This window comes from Salmo trutta, chromosome 13 (genome assembly GCF_901001165.1).
Source record: "Salmo trutta chromosome 13, fSalTru1.1, whole genome shotgun sequence".
NCBI lineage: Eukaryota > Metazoa > Chordata > Actinopteri > Salmoniformes > Salmonidae > Salmo > Salmo trutta.
The window spans coordinates 6,853,797-6,876,682 of NC_042969.1; the positions used below are offsets into that span (position 1 = coordinate 6,853,797).

Here is a 22,886-nt window from a genome sequence, read left to right on the forward strand (position 1 = left end):
TTAAAATAGGGTTCAGCAAGTAGAAGTCAGGTCAAAGTAATGATTCATGACAGTGAAAGTGATAGAAACCAGACATCACCGACAGAGAAGTTGATGAAAGCCCAAAAATGATCATGTCATCATTACTAACATGCAGTAAAACGATATTAGCCAGTATTCTTGGAATGAATGGAATCTCTCCCTTAAAAACAATTGCTGTAGACGGTACTTAGTCATTTAACTGAGGTTTTCTCAAGTTCCGACAACTGTGTTGAATCGTACTCAAGTTCCCTTATTAATGCAAACCATAGGACTGCTCAAGCAAGGGTAGAGTAAAATGTAGAAGCCTAGTAAGTGGTAGCTGCAGTATTTGTCAGCTAAAGGGTTGATACTTTACGCCATGGCCTCAAGACATGTGCAGGCAGCCAAAAGGCAGAAGGTACTGAACGCTTAAGTGAACAGCCAAAGCCAGGTAAAGCCCCATCCAAACCACTTGGAAAATATCACTTGTGAATTTCCACTCCCAAGTTGGGGAAAGTCCAACTGACCAGGGAACGAAGCATCTCCAAACCACCCTTAGGTTGCTTACTACTTGACTTTAAGTCTGGTGTATTTACAAGACAACATAATATTAAAATTATGGCAATACAAATTACATAATAAAGACAACATTTATATTGTAGCTAGGTGTTTATATTTCAAATGGGTCCTACCTTTTCATCATAGAAGTTTTTTCTGGTATATGGAATGCACAAAAACCAAAGCATGAAGATTCATTTTTTTAACTTAAAATAATGTGCACAAGCATTTTTGAGAGCAAGTTGACTTTTAGTATGTATATTTTATATTCATTCCATTTGAGGCTCATAATTGAGGAATCCTTTCTCAAAATGGGTCACCATAGATTTCCCATTACATTTCAAAACGTTTCCACAGCACCTCATTTTCTGTCCCATTGAACTACGGACAAATGTTACATGTTCATCATACACAACCCTATATGTTAACTAAATTACCATACAGAAGTGATAATTATTCTCGCTGCTCAAGGGGCCAACATATAGTTAGATCAAAGTTAAGCTCCATCTCAAGTGGAATCTGTTACCGTCCCGTCAATCTTTAGCTCTCCTTACTAACTATCTGCTATTCTGGACTTGACTGGAGATTTACACCTTTTCCATCATGGAACAGAGTAGAAGAAGATTTGGCAATGGCTAAACATCCGTCTTTTTATTTAGAAGCTTTAAATCCTCTCTGTTGGCTAACTGGATGTGCATCCTCTATTTCTGGAGAAGAGGAGTGATGGGCTTCTAAAGAGTGTACAGCTTGTTTCACTCTTGATCAGGACCTATTAATAAAGGTCCCCAGGGTGTGTGTGTATGTGTGTAGAGATAGTGTGTGTATGTGTATTGTCTGTAAGTGAAACTGTGTGTGTGTGTCTGTGTGTAGCATGTAGGAGAGGGCTGGTTAGACACGCACAGGGCAGCACAGGGGACAGACAGCTGGTGGGGTTCAGGATTCTGAAGGTTATGAGCACAGTGCCCCAACACACACACACACACACACACACACACACACACACACACACACACACACACACACACACACACACACACACACACACACACACACACACACACACACACACACACACACACACACACACACACACACACACACACATACGTCTGCCAACATACACACTTGTGCACACATATACACACGCATACAAACATGTTAGGAATAGAGAGTTTCGTAACAGGCACACACACACGCCACGGCCTCTCGCCTAGACAGGTGGGCTGTGGTTCTGGTTTCACCACTGCCTTTTTTCAATACAAACTCACTCCGCAAGAGGAAGGGTACACTCAAAACGCAAGCAATTCCTGCAAGAACTCCTCTAGAGTGTGGACCTGCAAGAGGCCGACCCATCTGTCCGTCAACAGGCTCTCACTCTCTCCCATTCTCGCTGCCCTTTTGGTCCCCACCTCCCCTCCTTCTCTTCTCTCTTTTTCCCTCCCTCCCTTCGTCTCCCTCCCTATCGCGCCAGCTGTGGTCTAGTACAAAAACTGATTTTCGGAGTGTTAACCATGATGTTCTTCCTACCCGGCAGCCGGATTTCATTTGCAGAGCACAGGGGGGCAATATCTAGGGTAATTCCCGGGTTTAGTGTCACTGATCTTCTCACAGCTCACCTCGGGAGAGAAATTAAAGCCCAGATAAGGCCCCATCTCTGCTTCCAGCTCTGTCTTCCCTAGGCTCACCAGGACCATTCCTCACAGAACTGTACTATCAGGGCTGTCTGAGATGACACCATGGTCCTCCTGTCCTACTGCATGTCCACCTTCCACTGGCATTTTAATAGGTCAGATCTAATCTCTGATTTATACAATTTACATACATACACATACATACGTTGAGTGACTGACCAGATGATTACAGGTGAAAGGTATGATGCCTTATTGATGTCAGTTGTTAAATACACCTCGATCAGTGTAGATGAAGGCGAGGATACCAGTTAAAGAAGGATTTTTAAGCTTTAAGACAATTGAGACATGGATTACGTATGTGTGCCATTCAGAGTGTGAATTGGCAAGACAAAACATTTAAGTGCCTTTGAATGGGGTATAGTAGTAGGTGCCATGAGCATCATGAACTGCAGCGCTGCTGGATTTTACACGCTCATCAGTTTCCTGTGTGTATCAAGAATGGTCCACCACCCAAAGGACATCCAGCCAATTTGACACATCTGTGGGAAGCATTGGAGTCAACATGGGCCAGCATCCCTGTGGAACATTTTCAACACCTTATAGATTCCATGCCCCGATGAATTGAGGCTGTTCTGAGGGCAAAAGTGGGTGCAACTCAATATTAGGAAGGTGTTCCTAATGTTTTGTACACTCAGTGTACACTTCACATACAAATTCTACACTTTACAATTGCATTCACAAACACCTGAAATTATGACATTAAGGCAATAAAAGCAAGGTTTAGGACATACTAATGGAATATTTGATCTCAAAGTGTCCTTACCAGATCACATAATAATGTAATCACTGACTAAATATCATTGTGTCATGTTTGATTTTAGTTCTCATGATGATGTACAGTATGTGTCCTTTAGCTAATGACACACAAATGTTAGGTAACATTTTTTAAGTGCAAAACGCATTGAATTTAACGTATTGCGATGACTTGGGCATTTAGATTGAGGTGATGGCTACTTCCATGTGGATTGCAATGTCTTGTTCGTTGGGTAAAGGCCATGCAGGGAAAGCAATAAGAGAGACTCCAATGATTTTAATTTCAGAAATAAACTCCAATGATTTTAGTAGTACTTCTCCCCCTTTCAAGCAGCAAACGACTTGCCTGGTATTTAATGAAAACCTTGTCAACTAGCCTTTTTAGGACTCCGGTAAATGTCATCTAGTGAAAATGTGACTTCATAAGAATCCTAATTTAATTTAAAAGCTGTTAAAATCGACAGCATCCGCTTCAAAGGGCGGTAGAGGACATATTACTCCTGATTGTAGCAATGTGATGAAACATGAATGAAATGTCAGAAGATGTGTTAATTTTCAAAATTCAATCAAAATGTGGCAGAGCGGCACACTTTGAATATTGAACTGAATATTAAAATGAGACAAGGGCGTCATTTTGGAAAAAAAATGCTTTTTCACCAGTACAGGCGCATCCTAGTTTAAGGTTGGGGGTTCTGCCAATGACATTGGTTGTCATCGCTCAAGTAGTGTGTCTGAGCCTTGTGGTGGGAGCAATTAAAACAGGAGGACTTGTTAACCATGTGCTTTGGCTTAACACAGTGGAAGTGGAAATACAAGTTACAGAATAGGACACAGAATAGGGCACAGTCGTGTGCTTTATGGCGTTCTCTAAACGATACAGGTGGCCAAGCGAAAACACACATGCTCATACCCACACACACACACACACACACACACACACACACACACACACACACACACACACACACACACACACACACACACACACACACACACACACACACACACACACCACACCACACACACTTAAATCCTTATATAGTAAATCCTTCCAACCGATTAAGGCTTCCACCTCTACCTAATTGTTTAGTACACATTATCATCACTTCTTCTCATACTAATCTCAATATTTTTCCATCTGGCACAAAGTATGCCTGTTGGTTGGATTGACATTTTAAAGCCAAGAGCCTCAATGTGTTTTCAGTTGGAAGGAGATATGAGGTCCCATTATGTGACATGCTTCCCTTTGAAATCATGTGCCAGCCTGAGGAAAACATAAGAAAATATTTGCCACCAAGCACGTTCAAATTCCCTCTTGAGAAAGCCACAGCTTCACATGAGAAGCATTACTGGGAGGGAGGCCTCTGAAAAACATGTTTTTTGAATTAAAATATTATGAGCTCGTTCAAACCAGATCAATTCTCTAATTGGCTCTTTCACAACATTTGCATATTGTTAGATGGAAGAGGTTGATTGGTTGTGGTGTCTTGAGATTGAGGTTGCTCGGTGGGAGACGGGTGGTAGAAAACGCACGCACGAACACACACACACACACACACACACACACACACACACACACACACACACACACACACACACACACACACACACACACACACACACACACACACACACACAGTGTATGGTGGAAAGCTGCTGAGGAAAGCAGCCTCACTAGGAGAACAGAGGAGACTGTTTCGACACATGAGGCAAAACAAACAGTCTGACTTCTAAGCTTTGGCATGCAGGGTGACTGGGACCTCGGTTTCTCAGCTTTCCTACAAGATGCCTTTAGTCTTGTTTTTTACTCTGTTTTTCTCCTCTTTCTCTGTGTATGTGTTTCATTAATCCCTAGAGAGGGGATGAGAGAGGGAAAGAGAGAGATAAAGAGATGTGGCTGTAATTCATTCAGTAGGCCTCATACATTTTTTGTAAATCATTTGTACGATCAAACACACTGACACACACGCACTCACAGGCACACGCATACACAAGCACACATACACAGACAGGCACGCACACACACACGCACGCATGCACACACAAACACACACACACAGAGAGAGAGAGAGAAGTGCATTCTCAACAGCCCACCTTTACAATACAGAGCACAGCTCTGAATCATAAAGAGACAAAAATAACTCGATATTTTCACCACACAATACAAGAGTCCTCACTTTTGCTGTCAATTCGCGATTACACAGACACTGACGGCACCCAAGGACCACTCAACGTATTCCTCCTGTCTTTTCCCCCTTTTGAACCACTGCCATGTTAAGGAAACCCAATCTATTGTTTGAAGTGAACAGACAGATTGCCTTCTCGAGATTGTCAAATACTTTATGCAAACAGTGTTGTGTTTTGTTGAACCTGTCCTAGGTGTGACTTAATAAAGATGAAAACTCTAAAGTGCTGGTTCCCCCTCACCAGGGGACCGAATGAGAACCACATGCACAAATACAGCGCAGTGCTCAGCATGAGTGTGTGTGTGAGAGAAAACAGTAATCACATAGGTTTCCTGTGAAAAACAATAACATTTGTTTTAAACCGATGGCATTCTTCTCAGGGAGACTCAGTAGCTCCCATGGTAATACATCCCAGACTTCCTGAGTACTGGGAACTAGCTAGCTTCATTGACTACTTCTAGGGCCAGTGGGAGGTCAGATTGAGAAGCTATAAGATACAATTTGTGAACATTTCTTCAACCACAGAATAATTACCAAATTCACAATAGACTGTACTCATGGCCAAAGTATACACACACAGTAATATTGGAGGACAGCAATGTGGTAATGATCTATGAAAGACAATTTCTGTCAGCATAGAGTTGTTATCTCAGATGTAGCATTAGCAACAAGTACACCGTACAGAAAGCTCTTAGACTTTAGAAATGTCTCTCCTTGACATTGTGCTCAGTTGCTGTATATAGGCCGATGTACGTACATGAAAAACCCACCATTTTGAAAGACAGATCATTTCACAACATTCTTCCCTCTATATAACAAATGATGCCATGCGCACCCCACGTGGCTCAGCTTAACCGCGATCAAGTGAAAGCTAGCAGGGAGCTCCCAGCGTGTCTGGTTCCCTAATGTACAGGGGCACTGGGGCAATGATATATCACACTGTTTTCATCACAAACCCATCAGGCTCTGCTTGCCTCAACTTTGGGGTTTCTGACCTAAGAGCTTCCCCCCTGTCGGGGTGATTTTACTTGGACAAATTTCTCCTCCTACCCGGGGTCTCTTCACTGCAAGGGGAGCCATGGCAGACACTCATCTGCCTCCCATTACACTTCCCAAATTGAGAGCATACATGGATGACGTGTTAATGGATAAAAATGCAGCGCAGGGACATTTAGTGTCGGACTGTTAAAGAGCAACTCCCCCCTAGCCCTTCAAACTGCTGGGGCAGACAAAGCTCCATGCTTAACCTTGCTACAATGCTACTAGCCACCTTATTGTTATTCTTCACATCTCGGTAAATGGTATTATCAGTGGTTGTTATGTCACGGGACTAGCAGACTAGACGTACACATTTACATGTCAGTCATATATTGGAAAGCGTTAGTTCAATTGACATAACTTGATAAATTCAAGTTTTCCTTGCACCTTTTTTGATGATGGTACTAAACCCTGTCCCACTAATGCCACTATTTTCACTCATTACAAATATGACACCAGATGGCAGAGTTAGTGATAAGGTATTGGAACCTACGTCTGTTTTAACATTGACCCTATTTGCTAACCCCGGCCCTTGTCTTAAAATTAGTAGCATTTCAGTCCCATGTTACTTTACAGTATCTCTGAAACCTCCAATCACCAGATTAGATCAGATTAGTTATCGGAAACAAGCGGAGGTGGGTTACCTTTCGCTAGCTGTCAGTGGTGGCGAGTGCAGCGTGCAGTCAGTCAGTGTGGGCGAGTGTCTCTCACGGCAACAGAGAATACAAGTTGTTTGATACTGTTGACTAGCATGATGGGTGCCACTGTAATCCCACAGAGGATCATTCATGACCTCAACACTTAAATATAGAAGCACAGACACAAAACTCCTGCTATTCTGGAGGACGACGGGCAGACAGGCCTTCCAAAGCAGAGTGCTACTTCTTATTCTTCAATTTGAGCACAGATTTTTTGTTGAGTGGTCATCTACTGAATGAGTCTTGGACATTATCATTTAAACTGTTTTAAAAAGTAGGCCTACAGCACCATGAACAAATTTGAACATATACAGTAGGGGAGCGTGGGGTATCTTGATACATTTTTTACCTTTAGCATCACTATGTCAAGGGAAATATAGTATTCTTTCTGACAAAGATATCAACATATATTTCAGGATGTTGTGTATCCCTGGAAATATTCATAATTCATGTAAACATAAAAGTTTTGAAAACATAGCTTGTCACAAAAAAGTGGTCTCTTGGCACAACTTACCCCGGGTATGGGGTAAATTGAGCATAGGGACAGGGTAAGTTGAGCTGCCTTGGGGTAAGTGGGTGATGGTGTTCTGTAACAATGGGTGATGGTGCTGGTAGGTCAAATTCATGGAATGGGGGTGTGGTATAGGTAAGGCTTTATTTAGGGGTCTGTAATAAATAATTTATTTACAAACAGTTTGCTCACCATTTATTAATCATTACTCACCCATTAGTAAATCTTAGTTAGCTAGTTATTCATAAATGTATATATATTTCCTTAAATATCCTGTGTTGTGTGTTTATTATTTTACCAGGTACTACTGGAATGTCTACTAATGCCATGACCATCTTTTTGTGAGAAATAGTATGCATATTATACATAAAACTGACAAAATGTCATCATTTGTATGGGATTTGGTGGCCATTGGCTCAACTTACACCAAGGCACTTTCATACTAAGTATAGGACCTAATATTGTAGCTTATAGAGACCCCAACTGATGTATAAAGCAATCTTAATATGATCTACTTTGGTTGGTCCGGTGTGGCTAGGTTGGTAAAGCATGGCACTTGCAATGTCAAGGTTGTGGGATCAATTCCCATGGGGGACCAGTATGATTTTTTTTTTTGTAGCCACTCACTACTGTAAGTTGATCTGGATAAGAGTGTATGCTAAATGTTTATTTACAAGCATTATGTAGCCTATATAACAATATATTCATTTGACTTTGTGAAAATAGTTTTATGGACCTAACTTGCTTAGCACTTTTCCCATGTGGTTTCTTCCTTCAGACACCATGAAATTATTACCTCTTCCTAAATATTTGGTCACATGATTTATTTTGTGTACGATTTCGCTAGAAACAATGTGTGGCTCAACTAACCCCTTGGCTACGGTCCAAACTCTTAAAAGACACACCCTTGTCCACTTACCCTCGCCTTATGCCCTTGGGGAATCCCCGTCGCCATCTTGGAGGGTGGTCCAAATGATTAGCCAAGCAAGCGAAGTTTGCAACTTAAGCCCCTCAGCCCTCGTTTTTAGATGGCTTTGCGAGTATACAATTATGCTCACTCCGGGGCCTGAAACTCCCCATAATTCAATTTGTGACGATTGTACATCCGCTAAGAAAAGTTAGCGAAAACTTAAAAACAACATCAATGGAGAAGTCAACATGCAAGTGTAAGTAAAAATGAATGCAAATAAGTTCGAAATTTTCCTACGACATAAGAAGTAAATATGTTATTGTTTGGTTATCTCTTGGAAATTGTAGAAATAAAACATTTTCCTTCTTCAGAAGTTCCAGCTAGGCAGGCTAACGTTAGTTAGCTAATTAATTTGCTAGCTATAATACAGTAGACATATATTAATAATTATATATTTCATATAGAGTTGAAGTCGGAAGTTTACATACACCTTAGCCAAATACATTTAAACTCAGTTTTTCACAATTCCTGACATTTAATCCTAGTAAAAATTCCCTGTCTTAGGTCAGTTAGGATCACCACTTTATTTTAAGTATGTAAAATGTCAGAATAATAGTAAAAAAAATGATTTATTTCAGCTTGTATTTCTTTCATCACATTCCCAGTGGATCAGAAGTTTACATACACTCAATTACTATTTGATAGCATTGCCTTTAAATTGATTAACTTGGGTCAAACGTTTTGGGAGGCTTACACAAGCTTCCCATAATAAGTTGGGTGAATTTTGGCCCATTCCTCCTGACAGAGCTGGTGTAACTGAATCAGGTTTGTAGGCCTCCTTGCTCGCAATAGCTTTTCAGTTCTGCCCACAAATTTTCTATGGGATTGACGTCAGGGCTTGTGTTGGCCACTCCAATACCTTGACTTTGTTGTCCTTAAGCCATTTCGCCACAACTTTGGAAGTATGCTTGGGGTGATTGTCCAATTTGGAAGACCCATTTGCGACCAAGATTTATCTTCCTGACTGATGTCTTGAGATGTTGCTTCAATATATCTACATAATTTTCCTCACTCATAATGCATTCTATTTTGTGAAATGCACCAGTCCCTCCTGCAGCAAAGCACCCCCACAACATGATGCTGCCACCCCCGTGTTTCATGGTTGGGATGGTGTTCTTCGGCTTGCAAGCCTCCCCCTTTTTCCTCCTAACATAACAATGGTCATTATGGCTAAACATTTCTATTTTTGTTTCATCAGACCAGAGGACATTTCTCCAAAAAGTACGATCTTTGTCCCCATGTGCAGTTGCAAACCGTAGTCTGGCTATTGTATGGTGGTTTTGGAGCAGTGGCTTCTTCCTTGCTGAGCAGCCTTTCAGGTTATGTCAATATAGGACTCGTTTTACTGTGGATATAGATACTTTTGTACCTGTTTCCTCCAGCATCTGCACAAGGTCCTTTGCTGTTGTTCTGGGATTGATTTGCACTTTTCGCACCAAAGTACGTTCATCTCTAGGAGACACAATGCGTCTCCTTCCTGAGCGGTATGACGGCTTCGTGGTCCCATGTAGTTTATACTTGTGTACTATTGTTTGTACAGATGAACGTGGTACCTTCAGGCGTTTGGAAATTTCTCCCAAGGATGAACCAGACTTGTGGAGGTCTGCAATTTGTTTCTGAGGTCTTGGCTGATTTCTTTTGATTTTCCCATGACGTCAAGCAAAGAGGCACTGAGTTTGAAGGTAGGGCTTGAAAAGCATCCACAGGTGCACTTCCAATTGACTCAAACAGTGTAAATTAGCCTATCAGAAGCTTCTAAAGCCATGACATAATTTTCTGGAATTTCTAAACTGTTTAAAGGCACAGTCAACTTAGTGTATGTAAACTTCTGAGCCACTGGAATTGTGATACAGTGAATTATAAGTGAAATAATCTGTCTGTAAACAATTGTTGTAAAAATTACTTGTGTCATGCACAAAGTAGATGTCCTAACCGACTTGCCAAAACTATAGTTTGTTAACAAGAAATTTGTAGAGTGGTTGAAAAACAAGTTTTAATGACTCCAACCTAAGTGTATATAATCTTCTGACTCCAACTGTAAGTAGACATACACTCATAATTGACTGAAGCGTATATAAAATACGCACAAGCTACCGGTGGCTGAAAACACAATCATCGAAGGATGAACAAGTGACAAATTTCCGGCCATGGGTGGTCCATTTAAAAATCATTCCTTCCTCCCATGCCCTTCAAGTATATACTCGTCAGACATCTTGATACATCATCAGAAGTGTCCACTTAATTTGAGGACTGAGTGGATAGGGTGTGTCTTGGACCGCAGCCCTTGGCTCAACTTAGCCCACTCTCCCTTGTATACATGTTAATTTTCTATATAAAATACTTGGATTTTGTGATTTAGTTTTAAGGTGTTTCACTGTAGAGTGCACACCTGTGAAGATGAAATTACTGACACTAGGACATTGTCCTAAACATTGATTTTTGCAATATAACCAAACTACAACAGAAATACCTATCAGAAAAGGCATTATCAATAAGCAATTATTTACCCTCAGCTGTAGAGGGACCCCAGTCATATGAGTCTGGCCAGGTCATATGAGTGAGTAATGGATTTCTGACCATTAATTAATGCTCTCATCCATTTATTATTATTGCAATTTTTACAGAGGACTGCAATTACGGCCCTTGATCCGTCTTTATTACAACTGGAAATCTACCCCCCCCCCAAACCCCCCACCACCAAACGACAGGGAAAAGTTGAGGAAAAGGCATGGGTGCATTGTGTAGGCCTAAAGGGACCGAGTGGTAAGCCCCACTGACACATCACATCATCCAGTCTAACCAAAGAAAGATGTGCACCGCTAAACCTGCCAAGGCTTACTTTGATGCTGAAAAGTAAAAGTCTTCTGGATGGAGCATGATACCACCGAATGCAATTAGGGGCGATATAGACAAATGTAACATATTTTGTCTTCTTTACACATCCTTTAACAACTGCTGTGTCAAAATGCTTGACTGTTGCCAAGAGAAAACATTTGAATATGTACCACATTTTCTCACACTTGTGCAGAAGATGAAGTTGAATTGAAAAAAAAATTGTGAAGGAATTAGGGACAGCCTATGGTCTAAATTGAATTAGCCCTGAGATGACTTGCAGTAAGAAATGACATTTCATACTCTCAGAGAGAAAGAGTAAAAATGTGAAACACATGAATGTGAGAGTGCGGTTCCAGCGACGCTTTTTTTATGTGCTGACTCCACTTACTAAGATGAGTCACGCATACATCAGTGCTGTGTTGTGGGATGAAAACCAACACCCCACAGCTCCTCAAAACACACACAGACACACTCTATGACGTGACTTTACACTGCAGTCTTTTGTCTTTCATGTTCCAATGATAACTAACCAGCCATAGAATCATCGTCATTCCATGTGTTTATAATCATTAAAACACATCTTTGTCAATTTAAATCCCCAAAGTTTTAGCGAGCTCCTCCAAATTTCCGAGTGTTTCAAAAATAAAGCTGAGTGTTAACGTGGAATTCTGAGTCAAGTGGAAGGGAAAAAATAATAGTTTGCTTTTAGCTAAGGACACTTGCACAGGACACGTAATCCCACTTTAAATCTGAAACTCAAACTAAAGGGTTTTTAATGCTTCAGATCTAAAATATGGAGCTCACAGAGTTAGAAATCATGTTTCACCGAGGCGTGAGTAGCTCTGTCACTATTTTATAGACACAGAATCCCAACCTGCTGTGGATGTTTTTTTTTCCTTCACGGAAAGTTACGCGCTCCCTACTGCTAGACGCTGACACTTGCAACTCATCAAAGAAAATGATGTTCTGAGCAGATGCAAGTGGAATATGCTTTTATAGTTGGCACAATTTAATTGTCATGGCCCATAAAGTGATACTGTCAGTTATGATATAAGGATTTGGCAGGTTAACTCTCCCGTAACCTAATCAAGATGTCATTCTAGCTATGGACCATCATCCACATATAGTAAAAATATTTTCATTGTTTAAAATAGTCTAAGGATTAAGAAACAAACATTTCAAGTTTTGATCACTATTGAATGATCTGATGGGTAAACTTATTAACTATTATATCGCTGGCTAAGAATGCTGCCCCAAAGAGATTTTGGATGTCTATTTTGATAATTGTCTTTAATTATTCCACAGTGACACTCCAAGCATGTCATATCATTATGTATTTCAGATATGTGGCAGAGAACAGGACGTTGACAAACTGTAAATTCCTGTGCCCGTGTCTAGACCAAACTCAGCCTGGGTGGGGGGCATAGCACTGCAGACACATTGTACATACTTCTGGGTGATGATGGGTTTATTAACTAGGTTATCCATCACCGGACTTCCTAAGTCCACAGGCCTCCAACTAATACCACATCCAAACGTATGGAAAGATGGAAAGTTCGACAACCATCCACACATAATGTACTATCCCGCCCAGAGAAGATGGCCATCAAAAGACTTCTCTCTACACTCAACAGTGTTTCATAGTTGATAAAATACTACATGGTAGACATGACAGAATATCGTATTGAGCTGGTTTCAGTTCTGTCTGCCTGACTTTTAACCAGATATATACTTCCCAAAACCCCACTATTTTTCAATTGCAGTGAGAGAGAAGATAAATCCCAGTGACTGGGCCAAAAGTACTTCTCAAATTTTAAATTAAGGAGACGACAGTGGCTTTCAAAGCAAACCATTATGATAGTTAACATAAAACCAATTAAAGGGCCAGCTGTGGGAGTGACGTGAATAATAGTGTTTAATTTGTCTAATCTTAGCTGGAGCAGTGGGTGCTTGAGTGGGGGGCACTAGGGTGGTGGGGGTGCCTCAGGTTAGGCTGGTACCCTGCTGGCACTTGAAGAGATTGGGTTTTGCCGTGGTGTGGTACAAATGCCATGAATGGTTGGCTGGCTGTGTTGTTGTTTTTTGTGCATGTCGTCCTCTGTCATTTGTATTTGGTCTGTTGTTCGGATACTTTTTGAACGCTGTGGACATGGAGAAGTTCTCTGGAAATGTAGTGCTCAGTTAAAAGGCTGCTACCGCTTGGCACGAGCCAAAAGGAGCTGATTGAGGAGCTTTTTCAAGGCCACTGTAATTTGCTCCCACACTATAAAATCTCTATAAATAAATAATTTTGGAACTTGTTCATATATGTAGTTCGGAAACTATTTGTAAGTGTATTTACTGTGCCCGTATAAAAGTAGGCATTTATTAACAGTAGTTTTAATGGTTAACATCACAGCTGATTTGGCCTTGTTTTAGATTTGGGTAATAAAAAATGTTAGGGGCCATGACTAAATTCAAATGTGAATTGGTTTCGGGTGTGGTTTGATGTGGGCGTCTCTTGTGTGTGTTCGCAGATGGGAAGAGTTAGACAAATTATTTAGCCAATTAGCTTCAGACGGCTGGTGTGCAATCGCGGCAAAATTGGTTTTACTTTGGATAGCCTATCTCTGGGGCTAGTTAAGGAACGTCAATAAATTACACAACATAAATGAGACAACATTTTCATGTTGCACACCTTTCAGTTTTCTAATTCAATTCTTTAAAAACGTGTTTATGAATTTCTATAATTATAATTGGTTTCAGGTTTTTGAATCAATGAAATTTGGAGCTATTGGAATTTTTACATATTGCTACATTGTGTAATATACCGACGCTCCCTAACTAGCCCAGTTGGGATATCCAAAGTCAACCCACATTTACCATGGGCATTATGATTGGGTCGTGTGCAGCTGCACTCCGAATTGATGATTACTTGTGTGCTTCCAGCTGTGGGGATGTTGCCAGGATTGAAATAAAACCAACCTTAATTTATGTTGTGACGCAGTCACGACCACAAGTCTCACAAAACTCTGTTTTGGACAAGACTGACTTTATGACCAAAATTATCCTATTTACACTTTGTAGTCAATTCTGACAGTTGAATAAATGTATCTGACTCATATTGTTTTCCAAATGAGAAGTTGTTTTTTGGGAAATGTGCAAGTGTTCATCACATACAGCTTGTGGTTTACAGTTGAAGTCGGAAGTTTACATACACCTCAGCCAAATACATTTAAACTAAGTTTTTCACAATTCCTGACATTTAATCCTAGTAAAAATGTCCTGTCTTAGGTCAGTTAGGATCACCACTTTATTTTAAGAATGTGAAATTTCAGAATTATAGTAGAGAGAATGATTTATTTCAGCTTGTATTTCTTTCATCACATTCCCAGTGGGTCAGAAGTTTACACTCAATTAGTATTTGGTAGCATTGCCTTTAAATTATTTAACTTGGGTCAAACATTTTGGAAAACCTTCCACAAGCTTCCCACAATAAGTTGGGTGAATTTTGTCAAATTTTTCCACAACTTTGGAAGTATGCTTTGGATCATTGTCCAATTTGGAAGACCCATTTGCAACCAAGATTCAACTTCCTGACTCAATATATAAACATAATTTTGCTTCCTCATGATGCCATCTATTTTGTGAAGTGCACCAGTCCCTCTTGCATCAAAGCACCCCCACAACATGATGCTGCCACCCCTGCGCTTCACGGTTGGGATGGTGTTCTTCGGCTTGCAAGCCTCCCCCTTTTTCCTCCAAACATAACAATGGTCATTATGGCCAAACAGTTCTATTTTTGTTTCATCAGACCAGAGGACATTTCTCCAAAAAGTACGATCTTTGTCCCCATATGCAGTTGCAAACCATAGTCTGTCTTTTTTCATGGCGGTTTTGGAGCAGAGGCTTCTTCTTGCTGAGCGGCCTTTCAGGTTATGTCAACATAGGACTCGTTTTATTGTGGATATAGATACTTTTGTACCTGTTTCCTCCAGCATTTCACTAGGTCCTTTGCTGTTGTTCTGGGATTGATTAACTATTCGCACCAAAGTACGTTCATCTCTAGGAGACAGAATGTGTCTCCTTCCTGAGCGATATAATGGCTGCGTGGTCCTATGGTGTTTATACTTGTGTACTATTGTTTGTACAGATGAACATGGTACCTTCAGGCATTTGGAAATTGCTCCCAAGGATAAACCAGACTTGTGGAGGTCTACAATTTTTTTTCTGAGGTCATGGCTGATTTCTTTTGATTTTCCCATGACGTCAAGCAAAGAGGCACTGAGTTTGAAGGTAGGCCTTGAAAAGCATCCACAGGTGCACTTCCAATTGACTCAAATGATGTCAATTAGCCTATCAGAAGCTTCTAAAGCCATGACATAAATAATCTGTCTGTAAACAATTGTTGGAAAAATTACTTGTGTCATGCACAAAGTAGATGTCCTAACCGATTTGCCAAAACTATAGTTTGTTAACATGAAATTTGTGTAGTGGTTGAAAAATGAGTTTTAATGACTCTAACCTAGGTGTATGTAAACTTCTGACTTCAACTGTAAGTGTCTACATTTCCTCCATTTCATGTCCCAATTAAATAGAGCAGTGTCAGAACCTCTGCCTCACTAGCCTGAAGCAGTTTGACAGGGCAACGTGTATTGCTCATTTTATACCAGCTTGTTCCAACTTGACACATTTTTTTTTTTCTGTAAAAGCTAGCATTTAAAGACGGTCCTGCAGTGTACATAAATCTCCAGTGTCAATGTAAATGGTCCCGGTGGCCATTTGATTAATTGTTCTGCAGTCTTATGGCTTGAGGGTAGAAGCTGTTAAGGTACATTTTGGTCCTAGACTTGGCGCTCCGGTACCGCGAGCCATGCGGTAGCAGAAAGAACAGTCTATGACTTGGTTGACTGGAGTCTTTGCCAATTTTTGGGGCTTTCCTCTGACACCACCTAGTATATAGGTCCTGGATGGCAGGAAGCTTGGCCCCAGTGATGTACTGGGCAGTATGCCCTCTGTAGCGCCTTACGGTCAGATTCCGAGCAGTTGCCATACCAGGCAGTGATGCAACCGGTCAGGATGCACTCGATGGTGTAGCTGTATAACTTTTTGAGGATCTGGGGACCCATGCCAAATCTTTTCAGTCTCCTGAGGGGGAAAAGGTGTTGTTATGCCCTCTTCAGGACTCTCTTGATGACATTTAACAACAGTGTTTAATGGACACCTCCAACCACTGTTCAGCACTGTGGTAACCAGAACCTTCATCAACACCTCCAGAGGAGGATTCAAACCACTATGGATGGCACCTACCCCTCCATTATTTCAAGAGGCCTTTGTCATGCCCCCATCCCCCCCACCACCACCGCTACCCCAGCCCAGCGCAATTCTTCCTCCTCAATACCCCCTCTCTCTCCTTCAAAACAGGGCTCTCATTGACCTTCCCAGTGCCTCATTGTCCCAAAGTGAGTTTTGATTACTGGCTTAAGCTCTGAGAAGGTTCGCCTAGGTGGCCACATCTGATCTTTTATACTAATTTTGGATTAATGCAGGGTCTGCAACACTGCGTCAACACCGTTGCTGAGAAGGCCCCTGCCACACAGAGCTAAACATTAATCCCCCTTAATGCTGAGAGTCAACTCTGAGTCCTTATCAGAATTTGCCTTAATCTCTGCCTAGGCTGTACAAAACTCTCCACTGGTCTACGGTAAAAATAAATACACCAGGGTACAGATAATGGCAAAGTGAACTGCTGCATGCAGAGAAATAGGAAATCCTTTTTTACCTTGGAGAAGTTGAATGAGTTGTTCTGGTTAGAAGAGCTGGAGTTGAGAGAAGATCTGCACAGGGACGGGGTTACAACTTGAACTTTCTTAATATTAATTGCCGCTGCTGTCTATATCTTCCTACTCATCCTAACGGTTTTCATACTCACCAGAGAGAATCTCTGACAAGGCCTGTGTCCTATCACAAGTTACGCTTCTGATAGCTATCCAATCAGCATCTGATTTGATTTGAAGAATCTCCTTCTTCCTGCCTAACTCATTGCCAGACTGTTTTGAACAACTTTTCCCCTCTTTTGCTCTTTTGCTCTTTTTTCCTGTGCTCCCTTTCAGAATGCACGTGTTCTGCTCTTCTGTGGGTGCTAGTCAGTGACTGGTAGAGAACCCTCTCTTGAAGACAGCCCTTGCCTGTAATTTTCTCAAAATTATTAAGCCTCTAGGAGGGAACGGGTGACATGATCATCTTTTATTTCAGTGAATTCACAAGTCTGCTTTTGCTTACAATTTTTTTTATACATATTTTCTCAATCTTTAGTTATTGTATGCGATGTTGCAATGTTGAGAGTCATTGTGCAATTTACAGCTTGTCCTGATTTTGTGTCAAATTGTACTCAGCAGACAATATAAATCAACACCCATGCAGGAAACAGAACTTGATCCACAAGTGTGAAAAAATGTATACACATTTGGTTGCAAGTGTGTAACTGTATGTTCAATTCAAGTCGCATATTTCTCCTAACATTGTTTATGTAGATTTGTACTTATTTTTACCTTAAATGGTTGACCTTTGTAATAGCACACACACCTTCTCGCTAAAATGTATATAATAAATGTAATTTAGTAGATACTCCCATCCAGGGCGACTTATCGGAGCAATTAAGGTTAAGTGAACTGCTCGAAGATACTTTGACAGATTTTTCACCAAGTCAGTTCAGGGATTCAAAACAGCAACCTTTCGGTTACTGGCCAAACACTCTTAACCACTAGGCTACCTGCAACCCTACATATTGGGTTGCTATATAGCGTGATATTATAATATAGACAGTTTAGCTTAAAAATATAAACACGTCTCTTATAGTGGATAGGCTATAACATAACTGACCTCATACAAATAACATTCCTTAGTAAATTAAATAAATGTTTAATTGAAATTACATTGGGCTTTATCAACTACAACGTATGGTCAGACTCAACATTAAATATAGGCCAGAAGAGGCTACTCGAGCAACTACCAGTAGAAAGCCTATAATTACCGATTAATTATTGCCAGTTACCAGTTACATCATAATAACCAATTTAATGGACATTGTTAAACAGTATTAGCTCGTAAGTAGGCAATGCAATACAGTGACTCTGTGACAGTGCCCATGGAATGTAAAGTGTATGACCTAATGGTAACACTTTACAATAAGTCTCTGTTTTGCCTGTACCAACACAGTTACCTTCCCTTGTAATTATACTTTTTTGGCGACTCATTATTAGTTTAGATTTAGTTATAATTGAATCAGCTAGTAACAATTTCTAATGACCTTGTAGCTTGCACATGTTAATGGTGCTGGATGCTCGAGTGTGATGTTGGTGCAATTGCAAATATGTTTAATTGCATTTGACATAATCCATCTCTAAAATTCTAAGCCTTTGGGGGGTTGGGCGAATATATACGAGAAAGCTCAGGAAATATATTGTTTTTTGGACATGTATTTAACCCCTTTCCTGTGAACTTTTGGGGGTTGTAGACCAAAACGGAGATCACTATCTTGTTCATGAGAATATCCCCTTTGCATAGGGGGTCATATTAGTTTATAGACAAAACGGTTTGGGCGCTACAGACAGAAGTTGGCACATCGGCGGTACCGACTTCAGACAGGTGCCGTGGGGCTTGTGGGGGTCGTAGATAAAAACGGAGAACACCATCGTATTTGTGAGAATCCAATCTTTCCGTATAGTGCTCAAACTGTTTGGACCCTGCAGATGTGTTCGTGAGAAGACCGATTTCTGGGATGTCTCATGCTCTGACAAACACTGCTGTAGCTCGGCCACCTCCCACTGCAGATGCGGAAGGCCGACATAGGCGGATGCAGTGAATTGAGACACAGTCCATGCTATCTGAAACTGACGGATTTTGATGGGGATTTTTTATTATGTTACTTAGATTGACGCAAGGATTTAATAGCCTTTCATCCTTCAAATCAGATGAATCCAAACATTCCCCAGCCAAACATATCCAAAGATCCTTTTGAGGGGATGCCATAAGAAAATGATTTTTCTTTCACTCACAATATGGAGAAAATAACTCAGGGTTATCTATATACAATATAACAAGGCAGATAATGTGAATGTCAGTACAGTGTTAAGAAACATGGAATTTATGATTCAAAAGTAATTTCTGTTTGTGAATTCAATAAAATAATATTTTGTATAAGTTCACTGCTCCTGTTTCTAGCAGGAAGGTTTACTAAAGAAAATACAGGATAGTTTCAAAGGGGAGGCGGGATTTCCTGCTAGGGAAAAGAGTGGCCGAGCCCTTTGGGTGAAAGAGTGCTACAGCGCGGCACCAAAGGGAATGCCAGCGGGCTAATCTCGCTGTAACCCGAGCACACAAACACCACCGCTAATACAACGTGGAGAAGGGAGGCTGTGTGACTGTGTGTCGAGCGGGCCCTGTGCATGTTAAGCTGGCAAAAGTAAACAATCAGCCTTGGAAAAACGGGGGCCGTGTAATTATAACGTTTTAAAGTAAACGCCATGGCAGAGAGTAAGCTCTTATAAAACAGAGAGCATGGAGTAGAAAAAGGTCTGGGAATGCCACGCACATACCGGCATACCGAGGCCTTAACAGACACACTGTTTAAAATGACTTTCACTTTCACACGATCGGATAACACGCTGTTGTCTTTTTTAAAGAGTCTCTGTTGGCCAGTTCTCAGCTTTAATAAACGAATCGTTCTGAGGTTGGAAGTTTTAATTGAACGCTTTCACTTTGGCTTCAAGGACTCCATATGCTGAAATCCATCATTTCTGTAGGCAATGTTTTCTCACACATTCAGGCTCAATCGAGTTCCTTGTAATTATGGATATGAAGAGATCAATGTTCTTGGATGATTTGGTTCTTATCTCTTTGGACCAATATCTCAGTAGTATCCTTCCTGAACACTACCCTGTTCTCTTTCTGCCTTTTGCCCTTCCACAGACTCTGACTCACTAAATACTCTTTCCCTTCCTTTATGAGCTGTGAATTGACCACAAACCTAAGCCATCGTCCTTAATGTTGTACCTCTACCTCTTCTCATCCATTTTCAGTGTCCTTCTCCCTTTTCAAGCCTCTGGGAAAGAAAGGGAAAAAACCCAAACCCAACTTTAAAATGGAAAAATCCCTTAATGCATTTCCTACCTTATCTAAAACACCTACATATCTGTCTCCAGTCTGCTGCCTTTGAAAGGATATTTCAGGCCTGGGATTGAGTGGGAAAAGCTCCCTTCACAGGCAGGGCTAGGGATGAGTTATAGGCATCTAAGAAACTGGGAATCTCAGGGGCCTGACCATGGCTTTAGCACACAGCTCGAACCGAGGTTAGGGTAGCAGCAGAAACAGAAGCAGTCCCCAGCTACCCAATAATTTGGAGAAATATACAGAGCCAGGGAGAAAGGAGAAGGGAAAGGCAATTTTAACTTTCTGTTTCTGTGAGTAAAAACACACCTTATCTCTGTTCAAGCAAAAAGTTAAATTTTTTTTTATTTAACCAGGAAGAAAATCCATTGAGACACAGGATCTCTTTCACAAGGGACACCTGGCCAATAAAGCAACAGCAGTCAACACAGCATTACAAAATGTAAGCATACAATACAAACTGCACTACAACACTACAACAGGCCTACAGGAAACATGATACTCCTCCTCATCAGTGATTTGGGCCATAGTTTTAAACTCACTAAAGGGCACTAGTACATCTAGGTCAGGAAGGCGCAACTTTGATGGCGGTGGGTCACACAAAAAAATCTGAACTCATCCGACACCCACACCCACACATATAGTCAGAGCAGGCCCTGTAGCTATCTGCGCATGTAAGGTGGAACGGTGGGTTATTGACTTGAAATGAGTCCAGTCTCTAACACAGAACAGGCTGCATACATATACAATAAGTCACCATAATCAATTACAGAAAGAAAAGTGGCTTAAACAAGCAAGTGGGAAGCAAGCCCAATTTCAGTTAAGCTTCCTTACAAAATTATCTACAGGAATTTTGTTGGACAGCTTATCATCCAACCAAAGACCGAGGTATTGCAGGATGTCACCTTTTCACGGGTGTGCCCCCAGACGGCAAAATACTAACCTCTGGCAGAGCATGAGCTCTGGTGAATGTCATACGTTTACCTTTTTTGAGCATTCAAGACTAGTTTGAGACCATCTGCAGTCACTGAAAGGCAGTCAGAAGCTCTTGAACAGCCCGAACCAGAGAAGGAACATTTGCGTAGATCACAGTATTATCTGCATACAGATAAAATTTGGCTGGTTGCATTGCATTTTTCCAGGTCATTAACAAAACTGGAGCTAAAATGAAGCCCTGGGGTACACCTAGTGATCTCAAGGAAGCTAGACGCAGGACAATGTTGTTTTTATCAAGTGTATTTAGGATGTAATTTGCCACTGCCATTGCTATTGAATCATTACACTGGTATGAATGAGGTCAGCAAATTACTGTTGTGATGTTCTGTGATTGAAGAGTGCATTCGGGAAGTATTCAGATCCCTTGACTTTTTCCACATTTTGTTACATTACAGGCTTATTTTAAAATTGATTAATCGTTTATTTCCTTCTCATTAATCTACACACAATAACCCATAATGACAAAGCAAAAACAGTTTTTTGAAAATGTTGCAAATGTATTAAAATAACACACATAAATATGACATTTACATAAGTATTCTGACCCTTTACTCAGTACTTTGTTGAAGCACCTTTGCCAGCGATTACAGCCTCTAGTCTTCTTTGGTATGACGCTACAAGCTTGGCACACCTGTATTTGGAGAGCTTCTCCCATTCTTCTCTGCAGATCTTCTCAAGCTCTGTCAGGTTGAATGGGGAGTGTCGCTACACAGCTATTTTCAGGTTTCTCCAGTGAAGTTCGATCGGGATCCAGTCCGGGCTCTGGCTGGGCCACTCAAGGACATTCAGAGACTTGTCCCGAAGCCACTCCTGTATTGTCTTGGCTGTGTGCTTAGGGTTGTTGTCCTGCTGGAAGGTGGACTTACGCCCCAGTCTGAGGTCCTGAGTGCTCTGGAGCAGGTTTTCATCAAGGACCTCTCTGTACTTTGCTCTGTTCATCTTTTCCTCCATTCTGACTAGTTTCCCAGTCCCTGCCGCTGAAAAACATCCTTACAGCATGATGCTGCCACCACCATGCTTCACCGTAGGGATGGTGCCATGTTTTGCTCCCGAGTGTCGCAGCGGTCTAAGGCACTATATCTCAGTGCTAGAGACGTCACTGCAAACCCTGGATCGATTCCAGGCTGTATCACAACCGGCCGTGATCTGGAGTTCCATAGGGTGACGCACAATTGGCCCAGAGTCGTCCGAGTTAGGGGAGGCAGGGGGAGGCTGTCATTGTAAATAAGAATTTGTTCTTAACTGACTTGCGTAGTTAAATAAAGGTTAAATAAATAAAAACTCCAGACGTCACGCTTGTCATTAAGGCCAAAGAGTTCAATCTTGTTTCTCATGGTCTGAGAGCCCTTTAGGTGCCTTTTGGCAAACTCCAAGCGGGATGTCATGTGCCTTTTACTGAGGTGTGGCTTCCTTGTCACTCTACCATAAAGGCCTGATTGGTGGAGTGCTGCAGAGATGGTTGTCCTTCTGGAAGTTTCTTCCATCTCCACAGAGGAACTCTGG

General features: G+C 41.2%; 1 protein-coding gene across 1 annotated transcript in view; it reads right to left on the reverse strand.

Moving 5' to 3' along the window:
• Positions 1-17,168, reverse strand: part of LOC115205119 (pituitary homeobox 2) — a 56,785-nt gene extending 39,617 nt beyond the window's left edge. Inside the window, exons 1-2 of the mRNA XM_029770786.1 lie at positions 17,152-17,168; positions 17,002-17,056 (exon numbers count right to left, since the gene is read on the reverse strand). The gene's annotated coding sequence lies outside the window, so the exon portion shown is untranslated. The remainder of the gene's footprint in view (positions 1-17,001; positions 17,057-17,151) is intronic.
• Between the last annotated feature and the right edge of the window lie 5,718 nt (positions 17,169-22,886).